Genomic DNA, 17695 nt, shown 5'->3' on the forward strand with positions numbered 1-17695 from the left:
AAAGAGAAGCAGAGTTAGTGTTTCAGACCTGTGCCTTTACCAGAACCAGGAAAACCTACAAATGTAGTAGTTTTTAAAGAAGTAAAGTGGGTGAGATGAAGGGGTGTAGTGGTGGAAAAAGAATGAAGGGGAAGGTCTGTGATGGGGTCGAAGACAGGGAGAGATTAAATGACAAAAGAATTGACTCTGCAGGGTGTACGGTGGTAAAGGAGCAAAAGATCTGCCCAGAGGAGGTATGAATGGCAGACATCTGAACAACTGCCTCCTGAAAGCAGAAAATACTGAACAGCAAGAGTGTAAATAGAAAGGAAACAGAATGGGGGCAGAGAGTACGGTCTTGGATTGTTGGAAAAAGAAGATTGTAGGGTATATATGTGATAAATGAGGCACTGTTCCTTGAGATCACATTGAGCATCTTAGAATATTGTCATAGATCAAGGACAGAGAGCTTCCATGTGAGACCAATGTGAAGAATAGAAATAAGACCATAAGACATAGGAGTGGAAGTAAGGCCATTCGGCCCATCAAGTCCACTCCGCCATTCAATCATGGCTGATGGGCATTTCAATTCCACTTACCAGCGTTCTCCCTGTAGCCCTTAATTCCTCGAGACAACAAGAATCTATCAATCTCTGCCTTGAAGACATTTAACATCCTGGCCTCCACTGCACCCTGTGGCAATGAATTCCACAGGCCCACCACTCTCTGGCTGAAGAAATTTCTCCGCATTTCTGTTCTGAATTGACCCCCTCTAATTTTAAGACTGTGTCCACGGGTCCTAGTCTCCTCGCCTAATGGAAGCAATTTCCTAGCGTCCACCCTTTCCAAGCCATGTATTATCTTGTACGTCTCTATTAAGTCTCCCCTTAATCTTCTAAACTCCAATGAATACAATCCCAGGATCCTCAGCCGTTCCTCATATGTTAGACCTACCATTCCAGGGATCATCCGTGTGAATCTCCGCTGGACACGTTCCAGTGCCAGTATGTCCTTCCTGAGGTGTGGGGACCAAAACTGGACACAGTACTCCAAATGGGGCCTAACCAGAGCTTTATAAAGTCTCAGTAGCACATCTCTGCTTTTATATTCCAACCCTCTTGAGATAAGTGACAACATTGCATTCGCTTTCTTAATCACGGACTCAACCTGCATGTTTACCTTTAGAGAATCCTTGACTAGCATTCCCAGATCCCTTTGTACTTTGGCTTTACTAATTTTCTCACCTTTTAGAAAGTAGTCTATGCTTTTATTCTTTTTGCCAAAGTGCAAGACCTCGCACTTGCTCACGCTGAATTCCATCAGCCATTTGCTGGACCACTCTCCCAAACGATCTAGATCCTTCTGTAGCCTCCCCACTTCCTCAGTACTACCTGCCTGTCCAACTAACTTCGTATCATCGGCAAACTTCGCTAGAATGCCCCCAGTCCCCTCATCCAAATCATTAATATATAATGTGAATAGCTGTGGCCCCAACACTGAACCCTGCGGGACACTGCTCGTCACCAGCTGCCATTCTGAAAAAGAACCTTTCATCCCAACTCTCTGCCTTCTGTTAGACAGCCAATCCTCAATCCGTCCAAGCAGCTCACCTCGAACACCATGGGCCCTCACCTTGCTCAGCAGCCTCCCGTGTGGCACCTTATCAAAGGCCTTTTGAAAGTCTAGATAGACCACATCCACTGGGTTTCCCTGGTCTAACCTACTTGTCACCTCTTTAAAGAATTCCAACAGGTTTGTCAGGCATGACCTCCCCTTACTAAATCCATGTTGACTTGTTCTAATCAGGCTCTGCTCTTCTAAGAATTTAGAAACCTCATCTTTAATGATGGATTCTAGAATTTTACCAACAACCGAGGTTAAGCTAATTGGCCTATAATTTTCCATCTTTTGTCTTGATCCTTTCTTGAACAAGGGGGTTACAACAGCCATCTTCCAATCATCTGGTAACTTTCCTGACTCCAGTGACTCTTGAAAGATCTCAACCAATGCCTCCACTATTTCCTCAGCCACCTGTCTCAGAACTCTAGGGTGTATCCCATCGGGGCCAGGAGATTTATCAATTTTAAGACTTTTTAACTTTTCTAGCACTATCTGTTTTGTAATGGCAACCATACTCAACTCAGCCCCCTGACTCCCTTTAATTGTTGGGATATTACTCATGTCTTCCAATGTGAAAACTGACGCAAAGTACTTGTTAAGTTCTCCTGCTATTTCCTTATCTCCCATCACTAGGCTTCCAGCATCAGTTTGAAGTGGCCCAATGTCTACTTTTGCCTGTCGTTTGTTTCTTATGTACTGAAAGAAACTTTTACTATCATTTCTAATATTACTGGCTAGCCTACCTTCATATTTGATCCTCTCATTTCTTATTACACTCTTTGTTATCCTCTATTTGTTTTTGTTGCCTTCCCAATCTTCTGATTTCCCACTGTTCTTGGCCACTTTATAGGATCTCTCTTTTTATTTAATACATTTCCTGAATTCCTTTGTCAGCCATGGTTGTCTAATCCCTCCCCGGATAATCTTTCTTTTCCTGGGGATGAACCTCTGTACAGTGTCCTCAATTATACCCACAAACTCCTGCCATTTTTGCTCTACTGTCTTCCCGGTTAGCCTCTGCTTCCAGTCTATTTTTGTCAGTTCCTCTCTCATGCCCTCATAATTACCTTTATTTAACTGTAACACCATTACATCCGATTTTGCCTTCTCTCTTTCAAACTCCAAACTGAACTCCACCATATTATGATCGCTATTTCCTAAAGGTTCCCTTACTTTAAGATCTTTTATAGAGTCTGGTTCATTGCAAAGCACTAGGTCCAGAATAGCCTGCTCCCTTGTGGGCTCTATGACAAGCTGTTCCAAAAAGCCATCCTGTAAGCATTCCATGAATTCCCTTTCTTTGGATCCACTAGCAACATTATTAACCCAGTCCACCTGCATATTGAAGTCTCCCATGATCAATATGACCTTGCCTTTCTGACATGCCTTCTCTATTTCCTGGTACATGTTGCGCCCCTGGTCCTGACCACTGTTAGGAGGTCTGTACACAACTCCAATTATGGTTTTTTTGCCTTTGTGGTTCCTCAATTCTACCCACACAGACTCCACATCATCCAACGCTATGTCATTCAATGCCATAGATTTAATTTTGTTCTTAACTAACAAGGCAACCCCACCCCCTCTGCTCACCTCCCTGTCTTTTCGATAAGTTGAAAAACCTTGGAGGTTTAACTGCCAGTCCTGACTCCCCTGTAATCAAGTCTCTGTGATGCCTACCACATCATAATCATTCACTACTATCTGTGCCATTAGATCATCTGCTTTGTAATGAATGCTACGAGCATTCAGGTAAAGTGCCTTAATGCTAACTTTGTTATCATTAGAGATATTGAAAGTCATATGATGTCCTAAGTTATCCTTGCTTTTTTCTGCATTCTCAGTCTGCCTCAATTTTAAATCCACCTGGACACATGCTATCCTGCTGCTCATCTTTCCATTTAATGCCATACTCCCTGTTGCTTGCACTTTCCCTTCCCCCCCAACTCAGAAGTTTAAAGTCCTACTGACCACCCTATTTATCCTCTTCGCTAGAACATTGGTACCAGATCGGTTCAGGTGGAGACCGTCCCAACGGTACAGATCCCACCTGTTCCAAAACTGATTCCAATGCCCCATGAAGTGGAATCCCTCTTTCCCATACCAATCCCTTAGCCACGTGTTTACTTGCCTAATTTTCTTGACCCTATGCCAATTGGCACGTGGCTCAGGCAGTAATCCGGAGATTATGACCCTTGAGGACCTGTGCTTCAATTTCCTGCCTAGTGCTTCATAATCCCCAAACAGGTCCTCCACCCTAGTCTTGCCTATGTTGTTAGTACCAACGTGGTCCACAACAACTGGATCCTCCCCCTCCCGCTCCAATATCCTTTCAAGCCGGTTGGAGATGTCCCGCACCCTGGCACCGGGCAGGCAACACACCATGCGAGACTCCTGATCTGGCTTGCAAATGGCAGGAGGTGGCTAATACTTACAAGCCAAACAGATATGTTCTGTAAAGCAGTCCCCACTTTTGTTCCTTTGTGTCATTGTTATCTCCTTGGAAATAATGCAGAGCCAAAGCTTGAAAAATTTGCAGTATAACAATATAACTGAAAACAAAACAGTCTGACATATCGGTTTTCATTTCCAGTAGTTATCCTTAATCTCAAGATCACTAATACCCCTTTGAGTGGAGGTATGACCAACAAATTAAGCACATATAGTGAAGATAATTGTAGAGGTAAACAGATCATACATTTTCTCCAAGCTAAATCAGACATTTGGATAGTTGAGATTGTGGTGCTGGAAAATCACAGCAGGTCAGGCAGCATTCAAGGAGCAGGACAATCGACATTTCAGACTTAAGCTCTTCATCCTTTTCCAGTACTGCACTCTCAACTCTGATCTCTAGCATCTGCAGTCCTCACTTTCTTCTAGATATTTGGATAGCCCCAGGTAAGGCTTAATAAATGGGCAGCATGGCGGCTCAGTGGCTAGCACTGCTGCCTCACAGCACCAGGGACCTGGGTTCAATTCTAGCCTCAGGTGACTGTGTGGAGTTTGCACATTCTCCCTGTGACTGCGTGGGTTTCCTCTGGGTGCTCTGGTTTCCTCCCACAGTCCAAAGATGTGCAGATTAGGGGAATTGGCCATGCTAAATTGCTCATAGTGTTAGATGCATTAGTCAAAGGGAAATGGGTCACTCTTCGGAGGTTCAGTGTGGACTTATTGGGCCAAATGGCCTGTTTCCACACTGTAGGGTTCTGTATTACCATATTATTCTGCTGACACTGTCTCTTCACTTGATAACAAAATTATGACAATCTGTTGCTGGGACATATTTCTGTGATACTAGTGGCACTCTGGTCTCTCTTGTAAACAATCTAGAGTGCCTGGTTGAAAAGATTAATTCAAATCTCACAAAGCATTCAACAACAACTTGCATTTGGGTAGTGCCATCAGTGTAGTAAAAGGATCTTCACAGGAACATTATCCAAGAAAACCAAGTGATGAGACCAACAAATCTAATCAAAAGCCAGGCAGAGTGTAGTTTTTAAGGAGTGTCTTAGAAGAGGTGACAGAGAGATGGAGAGGTTTTAAAAAAATCCTGAACTTGAGGCCTATCTCCTGCAGTCAGTGGTGGAACAAGATTCCCAAGAGGTCAGAGTTGGAAGAGTTCAGCGATATTGGAAAGTTTTGGGTGTGGAGGAAAATTACAGAGATAAGGACAGTGAAACATTGATGGAAGTTACAAATGACGATGAAAATTTTAAAAATCAAGCCTTTGATGGATGGGGAGCCAATATAGGTCAGTGCACACATGTCGAATCAGTCATCACTGCTGCACATTCAGGGAGAGATGCTCCTCTTTGTCCCCTGTGGCTACTGCAAGAAATTGCAAAGCTTCAATTGATGCCCTGATTGAGATTAGTTAACACAGATTAAATCTTTGACCCTGGGACCTCTTTTTTATTGAAATCAAGGGTTTCTTCATGGGCTGCATATAAAGTTGAAATCCACGTTCTCATTAATTTGCACATATCTCAAGTTGAAGTCTTTTTCTCCATGTATCCACTACTAGAAAAAGGCATTTCCAAACCACTAGGCTTATTAGGCTCATTAATATCAAGGAATGGCAAACCAATTAATAAATAATTACAACACTATTAGCTTGTTTGGGCTTTGAGATCCTGATCGGCAGGACTTGGTAGCCTTGGTGGTTGGATTTAGTGTGACACTATTTATCTGCTAAGCCAGCAAGGGGAATTATTCAATCATAATTAATGCAGATGAAAGCAATACATTGCATCAGCCACCTTGGAAAATTATGCAAATCTCCAGAGTTTAAACTGCACACCAAGCACTTGGAGATATCTGAAAGTATTTCGAAATAGTTAGTCCTCAATCCTAATTTTTTTTTGCATCTAGCCTGGTTAAAAGCTAACTGTTTTCTAAGAAAGGCTTGGAAATAAACCAGTTCAACAATTCTTGGTTAAAAATAGCATAGTTCTCCACATAAACCCAAATTGACCTCTCTAAATAGGTTGTTTTGAGCACTTGTTATTCTGTAGTGGTTCAGAAAATGGATGCTTTTTCATAAATCTTTGTTGTTTTCCTAAAATACAACAAAGCGTATTTTACAACAGTGGTTAGTCTTCAAAAGTACTTCATTGGCTATGAAGCACTTTGAATCATGCAGTGGTAACAAACAGTGCGACATAAGTACCAGTCTTTTTTTGGACAACATTTTCACATTGCGCATTTTTCACTCCTTACCAAGTTTTCCTCAAGCTGTGTCCAAGAGACCAGCACCACTCAACTTCACAGCGATTCTCCCCTTGCAAGCCAAGACAGGAAGTGATTCCATTTGTAGGATACAATAAAATTACAACCGAATCCTTTGTGAAGGGATCGGGAGGTGAAACGGAGTTAAAATGAGGCCTTTTTGAGCCAGGTAGATACTTGTCGAGCATTACAAGTATCAAAGAGGACATAAGTAAACAGAAAATTACTAGCTACCCATGTGCTATTTTGTATACGTGGACAATATCTGCCTTTTGTCATGAAGAACATGGAAATATTTCTAGGCTGAGGCAATATTCCTAGTGGGATATCAATGGTCTTGTGGAGATTGCCTGGTAACTTGAAGGAATTTGCAAAGGAATTTCCCAGTTTTTCTCCCTTGACTGGGTCATCTTTTCAATTCCTTCCTGTTTTGATTCCCCTGGAATTTAGTTTTGAGGAGGGTGGACTTCTATGAACTATGATGTCCTCCTTTCACCATTCTTGTATAATCGGATCTTGCACTCCCTGGACAGTGGCCTAGGTTTCCTCCGTGCCTCTGTATGTAGCTAAATACCAGTATTTTTTTTAACAACATAATGTATATGTTTATCATGTATATTATAAGGAAAGGGATTATGATTTTATTATGCATAAGGGACAAAATCTCCCTTACTAATCACATGCCCTTTCCAGTAGGGGTCACTGTTTAGTTATCATGAAGGAGAATGTGAACATTAACTCTTTTTGATATTCATCTCTCCACCTCTAGCTACAGAAGCTGAGACTCTGAGACTAATTGTAGCTTTTGCAATGTTGCCCTGGCCAGGATCAGTTAACTCAGCATAGACCTTGGCAAATTTAGCTCCTCGCCTGTGACTCAATACCTCACCGTAAATCCATTAAGCCACTGAGTCACTGAGTGACCAAGGTCTTAAAATATCAAGAGAATGGTGAAATCTAGATGTAGAGCCATTTAATGTAATTTTTGTTCCACTCATCAAAGTCAAATGGAACAATAATAGTATCCAAAATAGACAACATGACATTTCTGTCGCTTCTCATGAGACTATTTTCCATTATCGATCAGGCTGTTGGAGCAGGCATTGGGTAGAGGACAAACATTTCAGGGAAGGAAACCTCATTTGCAGATTTATAGTTTTTTTTTTGTTTTTCTGTCCAATTCTCTTGAATTTTCAAGTGAGCCCCTTCTAGTCAGTGAGAAATCAACTGTGACACAGGATGTAGATAGGCCAAGAGGGGCAAGGCCACATTGGATTTGGTACTGGGTAACAAACCGGGCCAGGTGTTAGATTTGGAGGTAGGTGAGCGCTTTGGTGATAGTGACCACAGTTCGGTTACGTTTACTTTAGTGATGGAAACGGATAGGTATATACCGCAGGGCAAGAGTTACAGCTGGTGGAAAGGCAATTATGATGTGCTTAGGCGAGATTTAGGATGCATAGGATGGGGAAGGAAACAGTAGGGGATGGGTACAATTGAAGTGTGGAGCTTGTTCAAGGAACAGTTACTGCGTGTCCTCGATACGTATGTACCTGTCAGGCAGGGAGAAAGTAGGAAGCGAGGGAACCGTGGTTTACTAAAGATGTTGAATCTCTTGTCAAGAGGAAGAAAGAGGCTAATGTAAAGATGAGATGTGAAAGGTCAGTTAGGGTGCTTGAGAGTTACAAGTTAGTCAGGAAGGATCTAAAGAAGAGCCAGGAGGGGACCTAAGAAGAGCCAGGAGGGGACAAGAGAAGTCTTTGGCAGGTAGGATCAAGGAAAACCCTAAAGCTTTCTGTAGGTATGTCAGGAATAAAAGAATGACTAGGGTAAGATTAGGGCTAATCAAGGGCATAGTGGGAAGTTGTGCATGGAGTCCCAAGATATCGGAGAGGCGCTAAATGAATATTTTTCATCAGCATTCACACAGGAAAAAGACAATGTTGTCGAGGAGAATACTGAGATACAGGCTATTAGACTAGATGGGATTGACATTCATAAGGAATTCTGGAAAGTGTGAAAATAGATAAGTCCCCTGGGCCAGATGGGATTTTTCCTAGGATTCTCTGGGAAGCTAGGGAGAAGATTGTAGAGCCTTTAGCTTTAATCTTTATGTCATCATTTTCTACAGGAATAGTGCCAGACGACTAGAGGATACCAAATGTTGTCCCCTTGTTCAAGAAAGGGAGTAGAGACAACCCTGGTAATTATAGACCTGTGAGCCTTACTTTGGTTGTGGGAAAAGTTTTTGAAAAGATTATAAGAGATAGGATTTATAATCATCTAGGAAGGAATAATTTGATTGGGGTAGTCAACACGGTTTTATAAAGGGTAGGTCGTATTGAGTTCTTTGAGAAGGTGCCAAATAGGTGGATGAGGGTAAAGCAGTTGCTGTAGTGTACATGGATTTCAATAGAGCATTTGATAAGGTTCCCCATGGTAGGCTATTGCAGAAAATACAGAGGTATGGGATTGAGGGTGATTTAGCAGTTTGGATCAGAAATTGGCTAGCTGTAAGAAGACAGAGGGTGGTGGTTGATGGAAAATGTTCATCCTAGAGTTCAGTTACTAGTGGTGTATTGCAAGGATCTGTTTTGGGGCCACTGCTGCATGTAATTTTTATAAATGACCTGGATGAGAGCATAGTAGAATGGGTTAGTAAATTTGCAGATGACACTAAGGTCGGTAGAGTTGTACACAGTACGGAAGGATGTTGCAGGTTACAGAGGGACTTGGATAAGCTGCAGAGCTGCGCTGAGAAGTGGTAAATGGAGTTTAATGTGGAAAAGTGTGAGGTGAGTCACTTTGGAAGAAGTAACAGGAATGCAGAGTACTGGGCTAATGGTAAGATTCTTGGTAGTGTGGATGAGCAGAGAGATCTCGGGGTCTATATGCATAGGTCTCTGAAAGTTGCCACCCAGGTTGATAGGGTTGTTAAAAAGGCGGATGGGGTGTTAGCTTTTATTGGTAGAGAGATTGCGTTTCAGAACCATGAGGTCATGTTGTAGCTGTACAAAACTCTGGTGCGGCTGCACTTGGAGTATTGCGTACAGTTCTGGTCACCGCATTACGGGAAGGATGTGGTAGCATTGGAAAGAGTACAGAGGATATTTACCAGGATGTTGTCTAGTATGGAGGGAAGGTCTTATGAAGAAAGGCTGAGGGACATGACGCTGCTTAAATTAGAGAGAAGAGGTTGAGAAGTGACTTAATAGAGGCATACAAGATGATCAGAGGATTAGATAGGGTCGACAGTGATACTCGTTTTCCTCAGATGGTAATGGCTAGCACGAGGGGACTTGGCTTTAAATTGAGGGGTGATAGACATAGGACGGATGTCAGAGGTAGTTTCTTTACACAGAGAGTAGTAGAGGCCTGGAACGCCCTGCCTGCAACACTAGTGGACTCATCAACATTTAAGAGCATTTAAATGGTCATTGGATAAACATATGGATGGAAATGGAATAGTTAGATTAGATGGGCTTTAGATTTGTTTCACAGGTTGGTGCAACATCGAGGGTCAAAGGTCCTATTCTGTGCTGTAATGTTCTATGTTCTAATCTTCCTTCCTTCCTCTGTCTCCACCCCAGATCTAACAATTACAATTTTCACCAATGTTCCCACTGCACATCCATGCTGACAACAACAACTTGTCAAAACTTAGCCTTGTTGTGCTGTGGTTTTCTCTCTCAAAAATTACTGATGAGCAAATGCTGATCATCTTCTGGAATGTTGCAGTTAGAAAAGACAGCGAATGTCCTGCTGCTGTTCAACTACAGGCAGCATTGAAGAGATGAAAGCTTGGTCAGTATTGTTTGATGCTTGTCTGTTGGCTCTGATGCCAATAGTAACACGCTTGGCTACCAATCCCACTGAGATGTAGCCCAACATTGATCAAGGATCCATAATTTAGAGGTTACTATTGGCACTTACTGGTGTGGTAATGCAGGGATTGATATCACAGAATCACAGAATTGCTATGGCGCGGGGTGAGGCCATTTGGCCTATCCTCTCTACACCAGCTTTTCAAACAAGCGTCAATACCTAATGCCAATCTCCTGCTTTTGTTTTACCATACTCTTGTACATAGAACAGAGAGATTACATGCTTCTACTGATCTATGATCCCTTCAAGGCCACTTAAAAAAGGCCCTTTCCCAAATGGATGTAACAGATCCAACGACACAATTTGAAGAAGGGCAGGGTAATTCTGAATGGCATCCTCGCCAACATTTATGAATCAACATCATTAAGACTAGGCATTGTCACATCGCAGTTAGTGAGAACTTCCTTTGTGTAAATTGGTTGCTGACTTTCCTACATTACAACAGTAATTAAACTGTTGCTCAATCAAAGTTCTTCACTGATTGTAAAAAGCTTTGGGAAGGTTTGAGGTCATGTAACATGTTATCTACGTCCTTAGCTGTGTGAAGAATGTTATGTAATAGACTGTTGACTAATGCCCTTTTGGGGTTTGGGGTTGGGGGGGGGGGGGGGAGGTGGGCATGGGGTGGTGGAGGGAAATTTGCCATCTTGACCTGGTCTGGTCAATGTGTGATTCACGTTCTTAAAAGGTAATAAATGCCAATCTAGCCAATGACGGCTGCATCCCAGGGTAGAATTAAAGTAAAGCCAGAGTATGAGTTGTACTCAACCAGCCAACACTTCTAAGCCATAAACAAGTCATTTACTGCTAGAGAAGTGATTCAGTGATTGGATAGCAAGTGCTGAACAATCCTGAGTGTGCTAATAGTTACAATAACAGCCACCTTAAGGTAATCAGTCAAGCTTGTAATGACTCATTAATGCTTGCTGAAGTTGATTTACATCCATTTGTAGGATCCTGTTCTCTGCAGACTAAAAGGCACACATTTTATGGCTTGCACTTTGTTTGAATTACCAGAGAGCTTTAGGAGATAATAGGTACCATTAATATTCTATGACAATGGTTAAACCAATCAGAGCCAAACAGTCAGCAAACCCTTCCCCTTGTGGAATAAATTGTTGTCGTTATTTGAAATTTGGCATTCTTGTGTTTGTTCATGTAAATTCAAGATAAGGTGCTTCAGCAACATACCAGTCTTTCCATCAATAGTAACTTAGAGTTTTGGGGGTGGGAGTTTAGAGACAGTGTATTCAAGCAAGGTCAGGATGAAAGCCTGACTGAAAAGCTTCAAACTGAACTATTGAGTCGGATGAGTTCAGATGTAGGAGATAGTGTGTTGAAGGATTACAGCTGGAAATGTGTTGCTGAAAAAGCGCAGCAGGTCAGGCAGTATCCAAGGAGCAGGAGAATCGACGTTCTGGGCATGAGTCCTGAAGAAGGGTCATGCCCGAAACATCGATTCTCCTGCTCCTTGGATGCTGCCTGACCTGCTGCGCTTTTCCAGCAACACATTTTCAGCTCTGATCTCCAGTCATCTGCAGTCCTCACTTTCTCCTGTCGAAGGATTACAGCCAGTTAATGATGTTGGGAGGCAAGTACTTTGTAGGACCAGGAAGATTGAAAGTGCATGCTTTTGAAGCAGGGTTTGAAGATAGTAGATTTGAAAGACAAAGGAAACCATTTATAATATCAATCCTTGGATAACAAGAAAGAGATTTAAATGTTCTGCAAATTAGTGGTTAAAGGGCCTGTCCCATTTATAAAATCTTGGGAAAGGAGCTGAACAGAGTTGATGATTCAAGGATGGGTTGTCTATTGGAAAGATGCAGTTGAATAGAAAGTCTCAATTTTGGTAACAAATGTGACGGGTATAGGAACAAGGATGGGGTTATTATGTAGAATGCTTCAGGCATCCAGCTTAGCTGAGAAAGATTATTAAGAAAGGATGGGTAAGGAGGTAAGATAGTGCAAAGAAGTATTCTACATACCAACCCCTATTGCTATCCAGCAGTCATTCATTCCAGATACAGCTACTTGGAATTGGAGACTCAGTGCATTAGAGGTTCAAGCATAGCAGAGAGGCAGTGACCAAAGTGCATTGTCCACCCCAAAAAACCTCTAGAAACCATCTACAATTCAGAAAGCACTGCAGCCCTCCATGTTTATACTTCATTCTGCTTGGCATGCAGTCTGCTGCTTGTGGATAAATCAAGGAGGTAACTGATACCTTCATCAGGAGTCATAGAGTCATAGAGATGTATAGCATGGAAACAGACCTTTCGGTCCAGCTTGTCCATGCTGACCAGATATCCCAACCCAATCTAGTCCCACCTGCCAGCACATTGGCAATAACCCTCCAAACCCTTCCTATTCATATACCCATCCAGATGCCTTTTAAATGTTGCAATTATACCAGCCTTCACCACTTCCTCTGGCAGCTCATTCCACACACACACCACCCTCTGCATGAAAAGGTTGCCCCTTAGGTCTTTTTTATAACTTTTCCCTCTTAGCCTAAACCTATACCCTCTAATTCTGGATTCCCCACCCCAGGGAAAATATTTTATTTATTTACCCTATTCGTACCCCTCATGATTTTATAAACCTTTATAAGGTCACCCCTCAGCATCCAATGCTCTAGGGAAAACAGCCTTAGCTTATTCAACCTCTCCCTGTAGCTCAAATCCTCCAACCCTGGCAACATCCTTGTAAATCTTTTCTGAACTTTTTCAAATTTCACAACATCCTTCAGATAGGAAGGAGACCAGAATTGCAAGCAATATTCCAAAAGTGGCCTAATCAACATCCTGTACAGCCGCAACATGACCTTCCAACTCCCGTACTCAATATTCTGACCAATAAAGGAAAGCATACTAAATGCCCTCTTCACTATTCTATCTATCTGGGACTCTACTTTGATAGTGCTTGACAGTGCTGTGTGATAGTGCTGATCACTGACTGACATTCTCCAGCATCACCTACTTCCAGAGGCAGAGGAAATCCTCCCAGACACACAAAGTGGATTTAGGCCTTACACAGGAGCCTCCAACATGGTCGTCAGTGTGAGAAAAAGCCAAGAAAAATGTGGAAAGCAGCAAAAGGAATTCATCAAACAGATATAAAACATTTAGCAAGGTGAATCTGGGCTCTGTGGCTTGTGCTCCAAAGATTTGGATGTCTAAGAAACTTAATCACAATCTGGTAGTTGCAACTGACTTGAGTGAGAAATTTGAAACAGCTGCCTTTGGCGTCTGAACTATGTGTAATAACCCTTATACTATTTGCAACCTACCTGATAGCTATCTTTACTCAGCGAGTCGTGAGTTCATGGAATGCCCTACCAGTAACAGTGGTGGACTCTCCCTCTTTATGGGCATTTAAACGGGCATTGGATTGGCATATGGAGGATAGTGGGCTAGTGTAGGTTAGGTGGGCTTGGATCGGCGCGACATTGAGGGCCGAAGGGCCTGTACTGTGCTGTATTTTTCTATGTTCTATGTTCTATGTTCTACTACTCACCTCAGCAAAGATCAGCTATTCTCTGAGGTCAGTATTAAATTCCACATAGATGGAAAACACTTTAACTTTACTCACGTCCAGAACTAAAATGATCGACATAGACGTAATATCCTATAGTATTGGCAAGGTTCTCTCATCTTCTTCAGTTCTACCCACAAGAAATTCAGTCTGTCTCAGAATTGTAACAAAACTCACATGTTAATCCACATCTGGTCAGCCAAATATTCCAGCTGTTAAATATGTTCAAGAAGGGCCTCTCAAATATACCAAGCACGCCCCCTTCCTTGGTAATGACTTCTTTCAAAAGGACACAACTTACAAAGAGACCCAACACCAGATTATCTGCCTCACCTCTGCCTTCTACAAACTATGGCAATGAGTGTTTAACAAAACAAAGCCTCTACAAGTCAAAGACAAAACTCCTGGTGTATAGAGCAGGTGTAATTGCCATGCTCCTGTACTGCAGTGAGACCTGGACTGTGCATCAGGAACGCACAAGAGTGTTAGAGAAAACCCATCAGTGACATCTCAACCACATTCATCGAATTCCAGTGAGGACCATTGAGCCCCTTTGTTGAAGCCAGGTCTATAACCATTCAGGCAAAATGCCTGGACAACTAAATACGATGCACTGGATACTGTCTGAATGGCCGAAAAGTGTCTCATCCACCAAGTCCCATTGTGTCTCAATTAAGTAGTCAACGTCCCAGAGGCAGACAAAGAAATTGTTTTAAAGACATTCTGAAGCTCTCCTTAAAGCATGACAGCTTTGACATTAATGTCTTTACCCTTGGGTGGGGAGTTCAAAACTAGAGGACATATTTTTAAGGTGAGAGGAGAAACATTTTAAAAGGACATGAGGGGGAATATTTTTACACAGGGAGTGGTTTGTATGTGGAATGGACTTCCAGAGAAAGTGGTAGCTATAGTTACAGTTACACCATTTAAAAGATATTTGGATAAGTTCATGAATAGGAAAGTTTTGGAGGGATATGGGCAAAGCACAGGCAGGTGGGATTAGTTTAGCTTGGGAACATAGTTGGCATGGATTGGTTGGATGGAAGGGTCTGTTTCCATGCTCTATGACTTTGCCACTATCTGTTCAAATTGTTGACAACTTACCCACAAAGCTGCATCATGCTTTGATTTATAATCTCTTAACAATGAAGCAAAGAAGGAAGGAAAGTGAAGCAAATCCTGCTTTCCAGATCCCATTAGCTCTTGACCCACATGCCCAAAGATCTGCCGGTTGAGAATTAGTTTGCTTGCTCACATAAGGATCCATGGCAGAAATTCTGACTCCAAATGGACAATATCCTCAAATCAGAGGACAGCCACGGATGATGACAATGCAGCAGCTGCATATCTCTGTACCTTATCTCTGTTTAATCAGGAAGGCCAGCAATGCTATTAAACAATGCCATTAATAAATGCAGCTGCTATGTGTAGACTACAGAGAGAAAAAAACTGCCACATCTCAAGAGGCAACCTGAATTTAACCCTTTAACTCTTAACCATTTGCAAATTTCTGACTGATATGTGGGCTAGTCCCAGTCTTTGTCCCATGATGAAAGGACCTGAAAGAAATAACATTCTGAGTGATTCATGTACAGAGCATGGACACCTCAAAAAAGTGAGAAGAAAATCTATTCTGACTTTCCAGTGCAATACTACACGAGTGCTGAACTGTTGGAAGTGCAGTCTTAAAGAAGCATTTGGAACTATTTTGAAGAATGAGAGGGAGTCCTGGAGTACTGGCCAATAGTTAGTGCTTAACCCAAACATCTCTGAAAATAAACAGATTATCTCAGAATTAGAGATTCACAGAATTGTTAGAGCACAGGAGGAGGCCACTTGGTCTGCACCAATTCTCCGACTGGTCAATATACTGGGTATCATTCCCCTGCTATCTCCCTGTAACCTTGAACATTCCTCCTTTTCAGGTAACTATGTAATTCCCTCTTTCAGTGTTTCAATGAATCTGTCTGCATTATACAGAGCATTTGAAATCTTAACCACTCCCTGTCTGAAAATATTTTTTCTCATTTCTCATGCCACGTTTTGCTTATTTTGCCAATACTTTAAATTTCTGACCTCGTGCACTTGATTGTTTCATGAACAGGGACAGATTCTCCATATTTGCTATGATTTTGAATACCTCTATCTGATCTTCTCTCAACCTTCTCTGCTCAAAGGAAAAAATCCCAATTTCTCCAATCCATCTTTATACGTGAAAATCTTCCTTCCTGGAGCCATCTCCATGATCTTTGGGGGTGGCACGGTGGCTCAGTGGTTAGCACTGCTGCCTCACAGCACCAGGGTCCCAGGTTCGATTCCAGTCTTGGGTGACCATCTGTGTAGAGTTTGCACATTGTCTGCGTGGATTTCCTCCGGGTGCTCCGGTTTCCTCTCACAGTCCATGGTTTGTGCAGGTCAGGTGAATTGGCCATGCTAAATTGCCTGTAGTGTTAGGTGCAGCATTCCGAGGGAAATGAGTCTGGATGGGTTACTCTTCAGTGTGGACTGGTTGGGCCGAAGGGCCTGTTTCCACACTGTAGGGAGTTCAATCTTTTCTGTACTTTTTCCAATACCTTCACATCCTTCTTAAGTATGCTGCTTAGAACTGGAGCTGAAAATGTGTTGCTGGAAAAGCGCGGCAGGTCAGGCAGCATCCAAAAAGCAGGAGAATCGACATTTCGGGCATGAGCCCTTCCTGAAGAAGGGCTCATGCCCGAAACGTCGATTCTCCTGCTCTTTGGATGCTGCCTGACCTGCTGTGCTTTTCCAGCAACACATTTGCAGCTCTGATCTCCAGCATCTGCAGACCTCACTTTCTCCCTGCTTAGAACTGGATACAACATGCCTCTAAGGGCTAAACCAGTGGTTTCCACAAGTTCAACATAATCTCAGCAGGTGTGTCAGCATGTGTGGAGAGAAATCAGACTTAACGTTTCAGGTCCAGTGACCCTTCCTCAGAACTGAGTTTTGAGGAAGGGTCACTGCACCAGAAACGTTAGCTCTGATTTCTCTCCACACATGCTGCCGGACCTACTGAGCTTTTCCATCAATTTCTGTTTTTGTTTCTGATTTCCAGCATCTGCAGTTCTTTCAGGCTTTTATTCAACAAAACTTTCTTTCTCTTTCTCTACATACTCATTAATAGATCTAAAATCTGCTGATGATCACATTGTTGCCTGTGTGATCTTGTAGTGCACAAATTGGATATCACACTTCAAAAGTGATTTTACTAACTGTAAAGCACTTGGACATTGTGAAAGGTGCTATATGAATGCAGGTTTATCACTCTTTCTATAATGGCACTACTTGATCCGAATAGGCTGAAAAATATAAAAACAAGTTGCACAAATAAAAGTCCATGCTGTGCCATAAACATAGTGGACGTGTGTTAATAAAGCAGCAGTTTCATTGGCCAAATTTCCAGCACAGCTATATCGTCGTGCAAAGATATTAATTTCCTGAAGAAGACCACACAAAATTTGAGAGGACAGTGACGTAAATCTACTTCTGATAGGTGTCCAATCTGGATTAGCCTGTACGGCCTGCAATGATGCATGGAGTGGAATTGGAGGATTTAATGGTTCAATCGGTCAGATAGTCTCTCTTTATCCCTGGGGCGAGGGTTCAAATCTGGCCCAAAGTGATAAAAGTCTGCTGGCAGTACAGGTCTTATGCGCAGTCTCAAACCAGAGAATTGGGAGGGGGTCAGGCAGGGTGTGAGCCATTGGTATTAAATTGGCAATCTTTGACAGAGATTGCTGGTATTTTGGAATGGAACGGTCATACTTATGCAGGAAATACTTTTAAGAAGATAGCACAGAGGCACATTGTTGGAGCAGAGCGGAGGAAGCTTTAGTCGCTGCCCTGGGGATTACTTGCTGCTGATATTGGGCATCTGAAATGGAAAGTGTGTTGTTGCCAAGCAGTGTAACCACTCACCTCAGTCAGC

This window comes from Hemiscyllium ocellatum, chromosome 28 (genome assembly GCF_020745735.1).
Source record: "Hemiscyllium ocellatum isolate sHemOce1 chromosome 28, sHemOce1.pat.X.cur, whole genome shotgun sequence".
NCBI classification, from domain to species: Eukaryota; Metazoa; Chordata; class Chondrichthyes; order Orectolobiformes; family Hemiscylliidae; genus Hemiscyllium; species Hemiscyllium ocellatum.